Raw genomic sequence first — 15,907 nt, forward strand, 5'->3', positions numbered from 1 at the left:
ACGCCGGTTTCTCCGCCTGAGGTTGAAATGGGAGGCCTGTGAATGAAAAAGACATATATATGATTTTTTTTTTAAAGGTTAAAGTGAATTAAAAAGACGTATATATGATTTTTTTTCCTTTAAATGTTAAAATACATGGTGAATTTTTTTATTAATTCAAAAATGAAAATTTTAAATTTTAAAAACAAACAATATTATATTTTATATAATTTATTAATATATTTGAAATAAAAATGATTTAATTATCAATATAATTACTAAAAAATTAATTTAATATAAATTTGTTTTAAATTTAAAAAAGTGGTAGTTTATTTATTATATGTTTCGGAACTATATTGGATATATTTTTTAGTCGAATTTATTTTGAATTTGGCAGAAATTTGTTGAATGAGTTGTGAAATTTCCACAATTATGTCTAAATATTTTTTAGGATGTTGAATCTATATATAGAATTAAAAAAATATTTCAAATAACATAAAATCACAATTTCACTAAAAATTTGATTACTTAATTTCACTAAAAGTTTTATTACTTAATTTCACTAAAAACCTTTAAAACATATAATAATTAAACAGCACGTAAAATATATAACATATTTTTTATTTTTTATTTCATTAAGTTATAACTTATTTATTATTAATTACACATATTATTAATATTACACCTATTTATTACTAGTTACACATTAAATTACACTAATTATAACATCATTATACTAAAATACAATATATACTAATAATAATAAGTCGAAAACCAACTTAAATATCTAAAATACTAACAACAATCTAAAGTACAATATATAATAATAAGTCGAAAACCAACTTAAATATGTAAAATGCTAACAATAATTACGCCGAAGGCGCTTTATTACGAGGTTACTCTTACTTACATGGTAAATAATCGTCGTCGTCGCTACTGTAGAGATTTCGATTTCGATGACGTCATAAAAATTCCACGTACCATGACTGGAACGCTAGGTTGTTGAGGACCTATGGTTCTAGCTCTTTTTGCCTTCCCGCAGTGTCCAGCAAATCCAGAGTCTCAGCATCCGGATTGAGATCATACTTCTTAGATAGATTAGCCACTTTGAACTCGGACAAAAGAATTAGAGGTGATCCAAATTTCTCCCAAAGTTTGACTATGTCCTCTCTCCGACGATTTGTTTTGATTGACCTGAATAGCCACGACTCGATCTCCTTCGTCTTCCAGATTATCTAGAGCGCATTGACGGCAAATTTGCTTGAGACTGAGTAGTCCACCGCAACTCTGATATTTATTTCTCAGCGTCGCCTCCAAACAGTGTTTGAAATTGCATCTACACAGCCGCCTTCAACAAATTGACGTACCAGCTCGGCTAACTATTGAATCAGGGCAACCTCCACACTACTTCACACGGATGTCGTTGCCTCGATCTTCAGGTCTGGCACAAGCGAATCGGTGATTTCACTACCCTCTGTGTTGTTTTCCGACCTCTTCAAATTTATTCACTGAATCCGCATGCGCTGAGATAACAAGGCACATATACCCTGCGGATGTTGTACTCTGAAAAAGATCGAATGTTTCACTTCTTGAATAGTAGAGTAATCGAAAAATCTCTGCCATTGATGTAGAACAACAAGAGATTGACTTTCTGTATTTGATGGGGCTCTCTGTTTCAGCTGCGACAAAACCAAAAAAACCAGCCCAAATCAGCGCTGATCTGATTGGTACATCTCTTAAAAAAGATGAGAAAGTGTTACAATAGTCGCTGCTTCATAACCAACAAATGGTTTGTTTTGACTGGAATAAAGGAATTAAATCGTTGTTCTCCTCATGTCGTCCTCGGGTATGATAAGTTGCGGGCGAGTTTCCGGGCACGTGGAAGATATCGCAGAGGCCTTCACAATTTTCTCCGGCTACATCAAGGATTGAACAACATCCACCGACGCGATTTCTTTAGCAAATCTCGTTCACTTTTGAGTGGTCACTGATCAAGGGTCTGGAAACCCTCAACTGCCTACAACAATAACAATTTCGACAAAGAAGCAGTCAACATAATTATTGCATGTCTTTTCTGTAGGATGAAGTGGTAGGAAGAACAAGACCTGTATTTTCCTCAGGATGAGTTCTTGTGGTAGGAAGTTGTTGGTCCTTGAGCGCTTTCATGTCTTTTTTCTTCGATAAATAATTTATGCTTGAGTACAAAATTTCCTATACACATAAGTAAATTGAAAACACCTTAGGAGATACATCTCCTTTGTCTAGATTTTGTATGAAGAAGTTCACCATGCGTCCTTTTTCTTCCATAAATAATTTATGCTTGAATGCAAAATTTTCTATACACATAAGTAAATTGAAAACACCTTAGGAGATACATCTCCTTTGTTTAAATTTTGTGTGAAGAAGTTCACCATGCATGGGAGATCAACAGGAAAATGCCACCAGGATTTGGATTTGAGTTTGTTGTTGCAGTACAACAGCTATAGATACATCTCCTCTGTTCAGTTTTTGCTTGCATGGGGAACGAGCGGCCATGCTTGAACATGATTTTTGTAATGAAAATAATGTGGAAAATTCATTGTAAATAGAAATCATATAAACATTTTGAGTCGTGTTAGCCCTGAGATGCAGTGCTGACTTTTGGAAGGTCAAAGAGGGGCTCGGTCTGATCTGCTGTTCTAAAAGGGGCCCCACCTGGGTCATTTTTTCCCTTTTCTCCTCTTACCCATTCAATTGCTAACCTTCTCGTTTCCTTCGTTCACCCTCTAACCCCGACAAAATACTCCCTTTTGGCCTTAGCCCCAAGTGCAAAGCCAAAGTACCCATAAAACCCGACCATATGCCCTTGCGCGCTCATAAAACACCTCAGCACATCCACGCCGTTGATCTTCTCCCACCAATCCAATGACCCATATTGCTCTCGATAAAGGCAACCTGCCCGATCGGCCTCCATCGCCAGATCACCTTCACTAGATCTAATGGTCCTCGTTCATATCACATGGACAACTAGCACGGGCGGTACCTACGCGATATGGGTGATTTCTCTCTCCCCTTCGCCGCTACGTGTCAGCCACTGAATGGAATCACGTGACTTCGGACAATTACCACTTATCACCCGATGTCTGCGCGATAAAAAAACCATTACCGCCCAAAGTAAACCACCCGGCCCGTTATGTCCACGCAAATCCACCGCCCGATAACCCCCTGATCCACTTGTTTGAAGATCTGATGGCCTGGATATATCCCGCTCCCACCACAGTCGTTAGCCTTTGCAAATTGATCTCTGCCACACATCTCCTTGATCCGACGACCACTATCCATGACCATCCTCGTTGTTCATCTGCCCATGCACTCCATCCCCATGTCGAGTCTGACCCCAACAACCGAATTAAATAGATAGCATGGCCAAATGAAGAAAAGGACACAGCATGACTCAGCTACCAGATTTATCATTCATGGAGCCCCTCTGCCACAATCAGTCCAACCGTCTATAGGATAGTACAGTACCAAAACTGATGGAGTTTTGTAACAGAGAAAGTAACCTCGTCCAGAGATGCTATCAGACAATTAATGGTAGTTGGTAGTCAATTAAGACCCCTCCATCCTTAAACAGGTGAGAGCCATTGTAATAATAGAATATAAATAGGTAGAAGAAAGATGTAACCACGGTTGGCATTTGATATAAGGTTCAACTTCTGCGGACTGTAGACACTCTGTAACTTGCAGCATCTCCTCTTCATTTTCAGCAATGCAAGCTTCTTTTGCTGTTACATGCTCACTGTCCATTTTTTCTCTATTATAAGCTTGTGCCTGTGGCACTGTATACATGATCGTTTCCATGTTTAATACTAGATAACTTTCATCTTATCTCTCTATTGAAATATTGAATGTATCAGTCAGTAGGCCACTCATGTTTCTTTTGTGTTTGATGCAAAACAACTGTCATCTTGTCTTTGCATTGATAGATTAGATCTACAAGTTTCTTTACTGGTTGCAGCCAACCATCACATGGTTGTGTGTATCTGCTGGTGTGGTCAGTGTTCTCCATATTCGCCTAATTCCTAAATTTTTGAGCATTAGTGGTCTAAAGCCTTGTAGTCTGAGGATGTTCATGTATGTTTGGAGTGAAAACAGAGTAGAAGTGGTTATCTAGCTTGAACCAAACCATCATCCCTTCCAATAAACTTATGCAAAAATGGTTTAATTTATATATTACCAGGAATCTCCGAGCTACAACCTAGGAGGGTTTTCTAGAGCTCTAACATAATTGGCGCCGCTGCCGGAGAGAGGAGATTGAAGCTCAGCTTCCCTGGGAGAATGACACGGATCCAGTTTTGATGGTAGACAAAGTCTGGACACATTTTTGTTGTAATAATCTATCTGGCGACTCTACTGGAGGCCGAATTTCTTAGCGACTCCACATCTTAGTTTTGGCTCACTTTGTGAGGCACACTCGGAGAAATCCTCAAAAATCACCAGTTGACCTAGTACCTAACCCTGAAAACATTATCAAGCAAAGAAAGACATCACAAAAGGGAGCATCAGGATCAAGTAAACGTAAACAATCTTATGAATCTCTGCAAGAAAGGCTTGTAACAGAATACATACATGTTGAGAATATAGCCTCTAGTACTAGCAGTGAAGATAAATTTTCAAAGATTCATAAAGCTCCCTATTCTTTGGGTCCTCCTTTGGATTTCAGCCCAAAGGGAACCTCCCCTCCTGTCCATCATATTCCTTTAACCCTATCAGTGATTTCTCAACTCCCTACCTTTCAGACTACTTGCACTCTTCAATCCACCATAGTCATGGTAGGCCCACAAGCACCCACCAAAATGGAAAGAATCATAGTTGCTAGGTATGGACCTTTGGTATTACCTACTCCTCTGAATGCCATGCCTGTAGGAGAGTATCAAAAGTACATGCCTAAGTTCACTGGGATAGAGGGAGTTACAGTAGAAGAACATCTTGAGTCATTCTATAGCTATGTTGATAACCTAGATATTAGTGAAGATGATGTGTGGATGAGAGTTTTTGTCCAAAGCCTCGATGGAGAGGCTAGAAAATGGTTCAGAGAATTAACCCGTAGGTCTATAACCAACATTGAGGCCTTAGATGATGTGTTCCTAAAGAATTGGGGGGATAAGAAAGATCTGCTCTATTATCATACTGAGTTTGGCAACCTAAAAAGGGAAAATGGGGAGTCATTGTCCGATTTCAATAAAAGGTTTAACCGCATGTACAACAAGATACCAGCTGAAGTGAAACCTACTCCCACCTCTACCAAGCTCACCTATGCCAATGCCTTTGATTCTGACTTCTACCTGCTATTGAGAGAAAGAAGATGTGCTTCCCTGGCTGAGATGTAGGATGCAACCTTGGAAGTAGAGTCCAACATCATGGCTGTAGAGAAACTCAAGGGACATGTTGACCGAAGGAGACAAAGGGGTGAATCTTCTTCATCTTCAGACCCCAAAATAGACAAAATGACCAAGATGATAGAGTCATTGGCCTCTGAAATCTCCAAGCTGAAGGTTGAGCAGCATTCAGGGAAAGGAAGGGTTCCTAATACATTTGCTCCTAGAAATCCAAATCCATATAGAAGAGCAAATGAGCAGTTGCAGATCATGCAAAAGGGAAGAGAGGCCAGTGAAGAACAGAAAGTGAAGACTCCTTTCCAGAATGTAGTCATGGAGGAGGAGCAGTTTGATGAGGAAGATGAGATCCACTGCATGGAAGACAAAGGCAGTGCTTCCTTTTTGACATTAGCTGCCTATGAGGAGTCATTACTCAAGGACTAGACCAGCCAGGAGTGGGACAGAGAAGCTGTTCTGCAAACTAAAAATCAACAGAGATATAACTTGAGGTCAAGGATGAGTAATGGCAAAGAAATCCCTATCCAAAGAGTTGTTGTTCTTGCAGAGCAGCATGTTAACAAGCAAAAGCGACCAGCAGCTGATCCCAACATCCTCAAAGCACCAGCTCAAGAGGTAAGAGGTCCTGACAAGTCCCCTTCTCTTTTCATTTTTGAATCAGAAGTCCAGAAGTTGAAAATATTTGTACCTCTGATAGAACTAGTAAAGAATGAGGCCTTTAAGAAACCCATACTTGATGCCCTCAAGCTCAAAGCCACACAAGGATCAAATGACTATGTCAATTTGCAAGATGACAAACCTGTAGTTGTGCTTAGCCCAATGACTGAAACTGATGATGAAAATTCCCCATCAGTTTAGGTCGCCTTGACCATTCATGACAAAATCCTTCACAACTGATTGTTGAACACAGGTGCCAGTCATAATCTAATACCCAAGGTTGTCATCGACGAGTTAGGCCTTGATGTCACCAGACCTTATCATGACTTGTTCTCTTTTGATTCCAGAAAAGTGAAATGTATAGGGTTGATCAAAGACTTGGCCATCACCTTATCTCAGCTTCCCATGAAGAGCATGATGGTGGATATTGTAGTAGCAAATGTGCACCCAATGTTTGGAATGCTTCTTTCTAGAGGATGGATGAAGAGGTTGGGTGGGACATAGCAAAATGACCCGTCCTATGCCACTGTCCCAATTTCTGGGGGAGAAAGCAGGAGGTTGTACAGGGAAGCCTAGTTGGCATATATCATTAGTGATGAAAATAATCCCACTAATCATCCCATTTATGCTGTGGACACTGATTTTGGAGCATGTATTCTCCAAATTTAGGAATCCCAGCTGGACTTAGTGCAGCTCAAGAAACGAATACGCCAGGTCATGGAGAAGGAAAGGCCACAGATTTGGGATATGTTCTTTGATGGAGCTTGCTCTAGGGAGGCTGCAGGAGCAGGTGTAGTGCTAGTATCCCCAACAAGGGAATGCACACATCTGTCTTTCAAGCTCACTTTTCAGGTCACAAACAATATAGCAGAGTATGAGGCTTTGATATTGGGCTTGAATGATACTAAAGAAATGGGAATCAGCAACATAAAGGTGTTTGAAGATGTTGATCTCATTATTCAACAAGTAAACAAAACGTTTCAAGAAAAGCATGCCAGACTGAAAGCGTACAGAGATGAGATATGGAGGCTCAAAGATTCTTCTAATAGATTTTGTATCTCATATACCCCAGAGTAAAAAATCAGCTTGCTGATTCTCTTGCTGTGTTTGCTAGCACATGTTTATCCCCATGCCCCCTAGATTGGCTTATGAGGTTCAGGTAAAATATAAAACATCTCTGCCTGATAATGTCAAATACTAGAAAGTTTTTGAGGATGATGATGAAGTCAATAGGTTTCTGCAAGTCATTGATGAATCCTCTGAAATACAAATTGATGAAGAGAATGAAGCTATGAAGGAATGTCCTCAGTCACAGCTGAGAAACAAAATTGGTCAGGACAACATTGTGCAATTACCCAGTAACTATATACCTAAAGGGTTGGTGCCTTTAGAGAAGTTGTTTGACCATAATGATGTGCCTTACTAGACTTCCCAAAAATAAAATGAGTCTGTAGTACATAGACATAAAATAGGGAGCCTAGATAAGCCAAAGTTTGTAAACCTGTCCACCCATTTGTCTGCTGCCCAAAGTTCTAAATACTGCACCTTAATGAAGCAATTTGCTGATTTCTTCACCTGGGAGTACAATGACCTCAAGACTTATGACAAAAGCATCATTCAACATAAGATCCCATTGAAGAAAGACACCATTCATTTCAAACAAAAATTGAGACCCATAATCCCTCTGCTCCTCCCTTTGATTAAAAAGGAAATTAAGAAATTGTTGGCTGCCAAGATCATAGTTCCCCTAAGGTATTCAAAGTGGGTAGCCAACCTGGTAGTTGTGAGGAAGAAGAGTGGGGAAATCAGGCTGTGTGTTGATTTCAGAAACTTGAACAAATGCTCTAAAAAGGACAACTATCCCCTGCCCAAAATGGAATATTTGCTGCAGAAGGTTTTAGGGGCTAAAGTTATATCTTCCTTGGATGGATTTTTAGGGTATAATCAAGTGGCTGTACATTTAGAGGACCAAGAAAAGATTGCCTTCACCACTCCTTGGGGCACTTTTATGTACTTCAAGATGCCATTTGGACTAATGAATGTTGGGGACACATTTTAAAGGGCCATGGATATAGCTTTTGTAGGTGAGAAGGACAAGTTTGTCCTAGTTTACCTAGATGATATAATAGTTTACTCCAGTAGTCATCAGGTTCATTTGAAGCATCTGAAGAAAGTGTTTTTGAAGTGTATAAGGCTTGGGATTTCAGTAAATCCTAAGAAGTCATAGTTTGCTTTAGAAGAAGGCAAAATTTTAGGACACATTGTTTTTGCTACATTTGTCAAGATTGACCCAGAAAGAGTTAAAGCAATACAAACATTGTCTGTTCCAATGTCAAAGAAGGACATTCAATCCTTTTTGGGTAAGATAAACTTTGTGAGGAGGTTTATTCCCAATTTTGCAAAACTAGTGAAACATATCACCTCCATGCTGAAAAGGGGATCAAAGATTAAATGGACCGATGCAGCAAGAAAATCCTTTGAAGACATCAAAAGAGCTATTATGGAAGCTCCCACTCTGATCAGCCCAGACTATAACAAGGAGTTCCATATCTTCTCCTTTGCTTCCTGTGACACCCTTGCAGCAGTCTTGTTGCAGAAAGATGATGAAGGTACAGAGCACCCAGTGGCCTTTTTCAGCAAAACGCTAAGGGATGTTGAATTAAGGTATGACATTATTGAAAAATAGGCTTATGCTCTTATTAAGTCTTTAAAGGCATTCCGAATCTACATTCTGCACTCCAAGGTGATGGCCTATGTTCCCTCTACTTCAGTAAAGGATGTCCGAACACAGCCAGGTGCTGATGGAAGGAGGGATAAATGGATTGCAAAGCTCATTGAGCTCAACATAGAATTGAAGCCCACCAAGCTCATCAAAGGCCAGGGCCTTGCTCAGCTGATGGCTGAAGAAAATTTCAGAATGTTGGACATAAATTGCATGGGTACAAGTACAGATGTTTGGCAGATAGGGGAAGCAATAGTGGAACAAGGACAAAGCCAGTTTTTGGCTGAAAGCCTAGCTTCTTGTGAATGGTATTCTAAAGTAGCTCACTTCCTGTTGAATCTAGAAGTTCCTTCTGGCCTTAGTTCAAGTCAAGCCAGGATCATCAAGCTCAAAGCAGCCAAGCTCTATATCCATAACAGCTTTCATTATTAGAGGGACCCATCCAGAATCCTCTTAAGATGTCTAGACAAAGAGCAATCTATGGAAGTCATGCACCAGCTCCATTCTAGCACCTATGGAGGACATCATTATTGGAAAAACACAGCCCACAAGATCATGAGAGTTGGATATTATTGGCCCACTCTATTCTCTGTTGTGTTTTCATTCGTGAAATCTTGTGACAAGTGCTAGAGGTTTACAGGAAGACAACAGCTGAAATATTTGCCCATGAAGCCAATACATACCAGTGGCCCATTCCAGTAGTGGGGTTTTGATTTCATAGGGGATATTAATCCACATTCCAGTGGCCAGCATAGATGGATTTTTGTAGCCACTTATTATTTTACCAAATGAATCGAAGCCATCCCTACTAAGAAATCTTATCACCAGGTTGTCATCAAATTCTTGACAAAGAACATTTTCACTAGGTATGGCTGCCTAAACAAATTGGTTACAGATAATGCAACAGCTTTTAGGGCAAAAGAGTTGGTGGACATGTGTGACTCAATGGGCATTAAACTACTGCATTCCACCTCATATTATCCTCAAGGCAATGGCCTAGCAGAATCATCCAATAAGAGCCTCATAAGGATAATCAAAAAGTTGTTGGAAGACAATAAAAGGAGCTAGCATTCCAAACTGAAGCTTGCATTATGGGTTGATAGGGTTACCACCAAGAAGTCCATAGGGAATTCTCCATTCAAGTTGGTATATGGCACTGAGGCTGTATTCCCAATCCAATTGATCCTCCTTGTGGCCAAACTCTTGCAAGAAGAACAGAATGAGGAAAATGACATAGCAAGGAGGATTAGTGACTTGGCTGAAGTTCATCAGATCAAAGATCAATTGATTGAAAGGTCTACAGTACATTAAAGGAAAATCAAGGAAGCTTTTGATAGAAAAGCAAAGATGGACAATTTTCAGGTTGGTGACTGGGTTGTCAAATGGGATGCACTGAAGGAAAAGAAAGGAAATCATGGTAAATTTGATGCTCTATGGACAGGACCTTTTGTCATCTCTCAGGTACAGGGGAACAATACTTTCATGCTGAAAAGCTTGGAAGAAGAAGCAGTTTTTGATGGCCCAATCAATGGGTGGTTTTTGAAAGTTTATTTTCTTTAAGGCTTTCAGGCCTGAGCATTGTAAATATGTTCTTTTTATAGTTTTTAGTGTAGGCTTATATAGACTCCATGCCCAATGAAATACTAGGCAATGTTTCTGATCTTGTTTTCATATAGAAGTGGTATATGGTTCTTGAAACCTCACAGGGAGGATTTCATCCATAGAAGGAGCTAGTGTTAGCCCTGAGATGCAGTGCTGACTTTTGGAAGGTCAAAGAGGGGCTCGGTCTGATCTACTATTCTCAAAGGGGCCCCACTTGGGTCATTTTTTCCCTTTTGTCCTCTTACCCGTTCAATTGCTAACCTTCTAGTTTCCTTTGTTCACCCTCTAACCCTAACAAAATACTCCCTTTTGGCCTTAGCCCCAAGCACAAAGCCAAAGTAACCATAAAACCCAACCATATGCCCTTGCATGCTCATAAAACACCTCACCACATCCACGTTGTTGATCTTCGCCCACCAATCCAACGACCCATATTGCTCTCGATAAAGGTAACCTGCCTGATCGGGCCCCACCACCAAACCACCTTTGCCATATCTGACGGTCCTTGCTCATGTCACATGGACAACTAGCATGGGCGGTACCCGAACGATATGGGCGGTTTCTCTCTCTCCTCTGCTGCTACGTGTCAACTGTTGAATGGAATTGTGTGACTTTGGACAATTACCACTTACCACCTGATGTCCGCGTGACAAAAAAAACCATTACCGCCCAGAGTAAACCACCACACCCGTTACCGTCCGTGCAACTCCACCACCCGATAACCACTTGATCTACCTGCTTGAAGATCTGATGGCCTGGACATATCTCGCTCCCATCACGATCGTTAGCCTCCGAAATTGATCTCTGCCACACGTCTCCTTGATATGACGGCCACCATCCACAACCATCCTCGTCGTTCATCTACCCATGCACTCCATCCCCATATCCAGTCTAACCCCGACACCCAAATTAAACAGAGAGCATGGCCAAATGAAGAAAATGAAACAGCACGACTCAGCAACTAAATTTATCAGTCATGGAGCCCCTCTGCCATGATCAATCTGACCGCTTGTAGGATAGTACAGTACCAGAACTCATGGAGTTTCATAACAGAGAAAGTAACCTCGTCCAGAGACGCTATCAGACAGTTAATGGTAGTTGGTAGTCAATTAAGACCCCTCCATCCCTAAACGGTTGAGAGCCATTGTAATAATAGAATATAAATAGCTAGAAGAAAGATGTAACTAGGGTTGGCATTTTATGTAAGGTTCAACTTCTGGAGACTGTAGACACTCTGTAACTTTCAGCACCATTTCTTCTATGTTCTAAGCTTGTGCCTGTGGCACTATATACATGATTGCTTCCATGTTTAATACTATATAACTATCATCTTATCTCTGTATTGAAAGTATTAGTGAGTAGGCCACTCAGGTTTCTTCTATGTCTAATGCAAAACAACTGTCATCTTGTCTTTGCATTGATAGATTAGATCTACAAGTTTCTTTACTGGTTGCAGCAAGTCATCACATGGTTGTGTGTATATGCTGGTGTGGTTAGTATTCTCCATATTCACCTAATTCCTAAACTGTTTACCATTGGTGGTCTAAAGCCTTGTAGTCTGAGGGTGTTCATGAATGTCTAAAGTGAAAAAAAAGTAGAAGTGGTTATCTGGCTTGAAACAAACCATCATCCCTTCCAATAAAATTCTGTAAAAATAGTTTAATTTATATGTTACTAGGCATCTCCGAGCTACAACCTAGGAGAGTTTCCTGGAGCTCTAAAAAGTCGTAAAAATAATGTGCAACCAGAAATATCCCTTACATCTATCGAAGGTCAAGAATTTTATATTGCATCAGGTTTCGGGTATTTAGGAACTGGTGACAACAGTGAGCCTGTGAAATCTCTATAATATAAGAAAGAGTTAGATAAGGATATTTCTCCTTTGTCTTTTACTTGTGACATAATCTCTATCAATGAGAACTTCAACCTTTTGTAGTCCTCTCATGATGGAGAACCTTCAAAACTTAGATGGTCTAAAGATATTATGGTACCAAGAATCATCACCTTCTAAGATTTCAAAAGGCTTTGGAAAAGATTTGATAATTTATCAAGGATCTGACCTTGCCCTTAGGTTAATGCATTCTTTGGAAGAATATCAACCTTTGGGTGGTGCTTCATTTATAAGTGATGTGAGGCTCTTAAAGTACCTGATAATTTCTATACATAGACTTTGTTGTTTTATTTCTGTGAAGAAACCTCATAGAAAACACCCAAGATTATCTACAAGCCCAAAAAGGGCAGGCCTTTGCTATGTAAAAAGCTATTCCATCATTGTTTTACCCCTGCATTTCTATATAGGAGCTCCACTTGCCAATCTACAATGTTACTCTGCAAGCAACTTCAAGGGAAGTTGGAAAATATAAAGCATATTGAGGAATAAGCTTGCCAGCAACACGCTAAGCACTTGGACAACCATTTGAACATTTGATCATAGATTAATAGGCCTGTTCGAGGTCTAGTAAAAGATGTAAATCTTTCTGAGAGAGGCGGAACTTAATCCTCCTATAAGAACTGTAGAGATGACCAATTTATTATTTGTTTCCTCTCTTTCGTGCCTTCTCATCCTCTGAGAGCAGAACTTGTTGTTGTCATCCATCCACAATGGGAGAATCCACAGCACCCTACGGATCTAGGACCTTATAACATTTATGTTTCTTGATTGGTTGATCCAGTAGAACCATCATTGAAATACCAAGTCACAAAAAATACATGCACCATAGAGATACCATATCTCCCTCCCACCACTCCTTCTCTAGTTGAACTCAATGACCATGGAAACTTCTCCAATCCATGACCCATCGTGAAATAGGCTACAATTAGAGCGAGGCATATTGTTTTTTGCTCTTGGTCCAAATTGTTTACTTTGGAGAACGGATGGCTGAAGTTCCTGCCTTAATTATTTTTTGTTACCTTGCTTTACATGTTGGTGAATGGGAATCTAAGTAAAGGTTTCTCTCATTCAAAATATTGATTTGGAGAGCTTGCTTCCAGAGGCCAAAATTCATCTTGAACTTGTTTTCAGAAATTGATTTAAATCGAAAAATCCTATTCTCCCATTAAAAGGCTTAAACAAGATTTTTGCAATGGAAAGAATGAGGGCTAGTCATTGTTTAGTAACAATAGAAAATATAAAAACATTTTGAGTCCTAAAAATAATGTGCAACCTGAAATATCCCATACATCTAAAGAATGTCGGGAATGCTATACTACATCAAACTTGGGGTATTTAGGAATTGGTGACAATAGTGAGCTTGTGTAATCTCTAGATTGTAAAGTGAGTTTATGTAATCTCTAGATTATAAAAAAGACTTAGATAAATTCGTTACTCCTTTGTCTTTTACTGGTGATGAAATCTCTATCAATGAGAACTTCAAGCTTTTGCAGTCTGCTCATGATGGGGAACCTTCAAAACTTGGATGGTCTGAAGATAATATTATATCATAAATCATCACCAATGAAAATAAGTTGGAGCATTCATGGGTTGATAATGACCTGCTGATGCTTTCTAAGATTTCAACATCTCTCGAAAATATTTTCTATCTTATCAAGGATCCGAACTTGCCCTTAGGTTAATGCATTCATTAAAATAATATCAACCTTTGTGATGAGTCCCATCAATAGGTACATTTTGAATATCGATATGCCATCCTCCAGCCTTAAAACTATCCTTCTCTTACATTAATTCACATTTTTTATTATATTATGCTTATGAAGAGCAGTAAAAGGTGTTTGTCACAGTATGTGGCCTAATGTGGTTTAATTTTAGGAAAATTAAGCATTTTTCTGGCTATTTCTATGCAGGGGCTTGATGAAGACAAATAGGAGAGAATGTAGGGAGTTTTTCCACCTCCTTAACTCCCTAAGCTCGGCTTGGGATCATAATATCCTCTCTCACTTGTTCGAGTTCATTGGTAGCTGAGTGACTCCTAGTCCAAGTGAATATCAAGAGGGACAAGATCCACCATTTTTGAGATCAAGGAAGGAACCACTCCTACTTTAAAGGGAGATTCTTCAGCTTCCATTTTGTATAAATAAACAGGAAGAAGAGCTCATTAGGATTCAAAGTTTTTTTTAGCTAGGTGTAGCTATTGAGCTTCAAGTTTGACTTTGTTATTTTAAACTTTTATGATATGTATTATACCTAAAATTTTTTATAATTAGAAGTTGGATTTTAAGTTGCATCTGAGTTAGTTTCAAAGGTTTGAGACCCTTTGGTTTGGGCCCACCCTAGAGGCTTTGGTGTCTCCTCTTGTACTTATATTTCTTCTTGATTCTAAGAAGTTCATAGTTTCTTACATTTGAGTAGAGATTAATCTATACAATCTTGTGGTTGTAGCCTTTACATCACCTCTCTTGTGGGAGAATGAGTGGAAGTATTCACACTGACAGTCAAAAAAGATTGTGTTTATGATTTCTTGGAAATAGATTAGTATTAGTTGTCATGTTTTACATTTTTTTATGTACCTTAGAAGTCAAATTAGTGATTAGATTAGTGGTATTGCATAAATTAGATGTTATTTAAATTCAAATCATCTTTTCCATCATAAGTTATTTCATTTTGCCAATGATAAATGGGTGCATGTATGTGATTGATTGCATGGTTGGTTGATCTGCAGGGAAGGGCACCTTCACGACTTCCATCTTAATCTCCTTCATCTTCTCTTTCCACTTCCAAACTCTATCCAAAAACCTTATTTTATAAATCATGCTGCCTAGTACACTGAGATCACTCATCCTAGTGCAAGACAAGCCTTTGAGAGGTCCTGATATTGGCTAGGGTCTCAAACAAGCCTCCCTCCATTTGCTTCAACTTCCATCCACCTCTCCATACTCTCAAGGAAACATTATCACCTTGAAAAATCACTTGGATTTTGTCATGTAGCATTACAGGCCTCCTGTAGCAGTCACCTATAGAAAAACTGTAGTAGTATTTTTCTTCATTAGTTTTGGTCCCCACTACAACTTTGACTTAGTCTACATGCATAATGACCCCCAACTATGATTTTATGAGCAGGAAAAGCTACTAGGCCACTCCAACCCTTCCTTTGCTTCACTGCAAAAACATAGTAGAGTTAATTTATTTATCATGAAAGTAGGTTACTGATTTATAAGCAAGTGTGAACTAGGTAGATGGTCCACAGAATTCATATTGGTAGTTTGATGAATTATGCAAGATAAATTAGCTTCCTTTCTGCAAGTAGATGTGGTAAATTGATGAATTCTGCAAGATGGTTTAGCTTTCTTTCTACAAGTAGATTAGCATTTGTCCTTTCATGAATTGATTAGTTAGCATTTACAAGTTGAGTCAATGGAATTTCAATTTTTATAGGTAAAAGAAATTTCCAATTTACCTTTATCAACAAGCTTTCATTCTAATTCAGTAGGAGGAAGGGTCTTTGAGAACTTTTGATATAATTTCATAACTAGGGGTGGCATGAGTGGAATCTTATTTGTTGTGCATAGAGCATTTTCATCCCGAAGTTTGTGCAATCCCCAAGTTGATAATTTGAGGTGAGGAGCCCTTGGGAGTTGCAACATTCTTGGTGCAATACCAGGGCTCACCACTTTTTGG

Source organism: Pinus tabuliformis, chromosome 5_2 (genome assembly GCF_031772625.1).
Source record: "Pinus tabuliformis cultivar Carrire ecotype Pingquan chromosome 5_2, CPIR1, whole genome shotgun sequence".
In the NCBI taxonomy this organism is placed as follows: Eukaryota; Viridiplantae; Streptophyta; class Pinopsida; order Pinales; family Pinaceae; genus Pinus; species Pinus tabuliformis.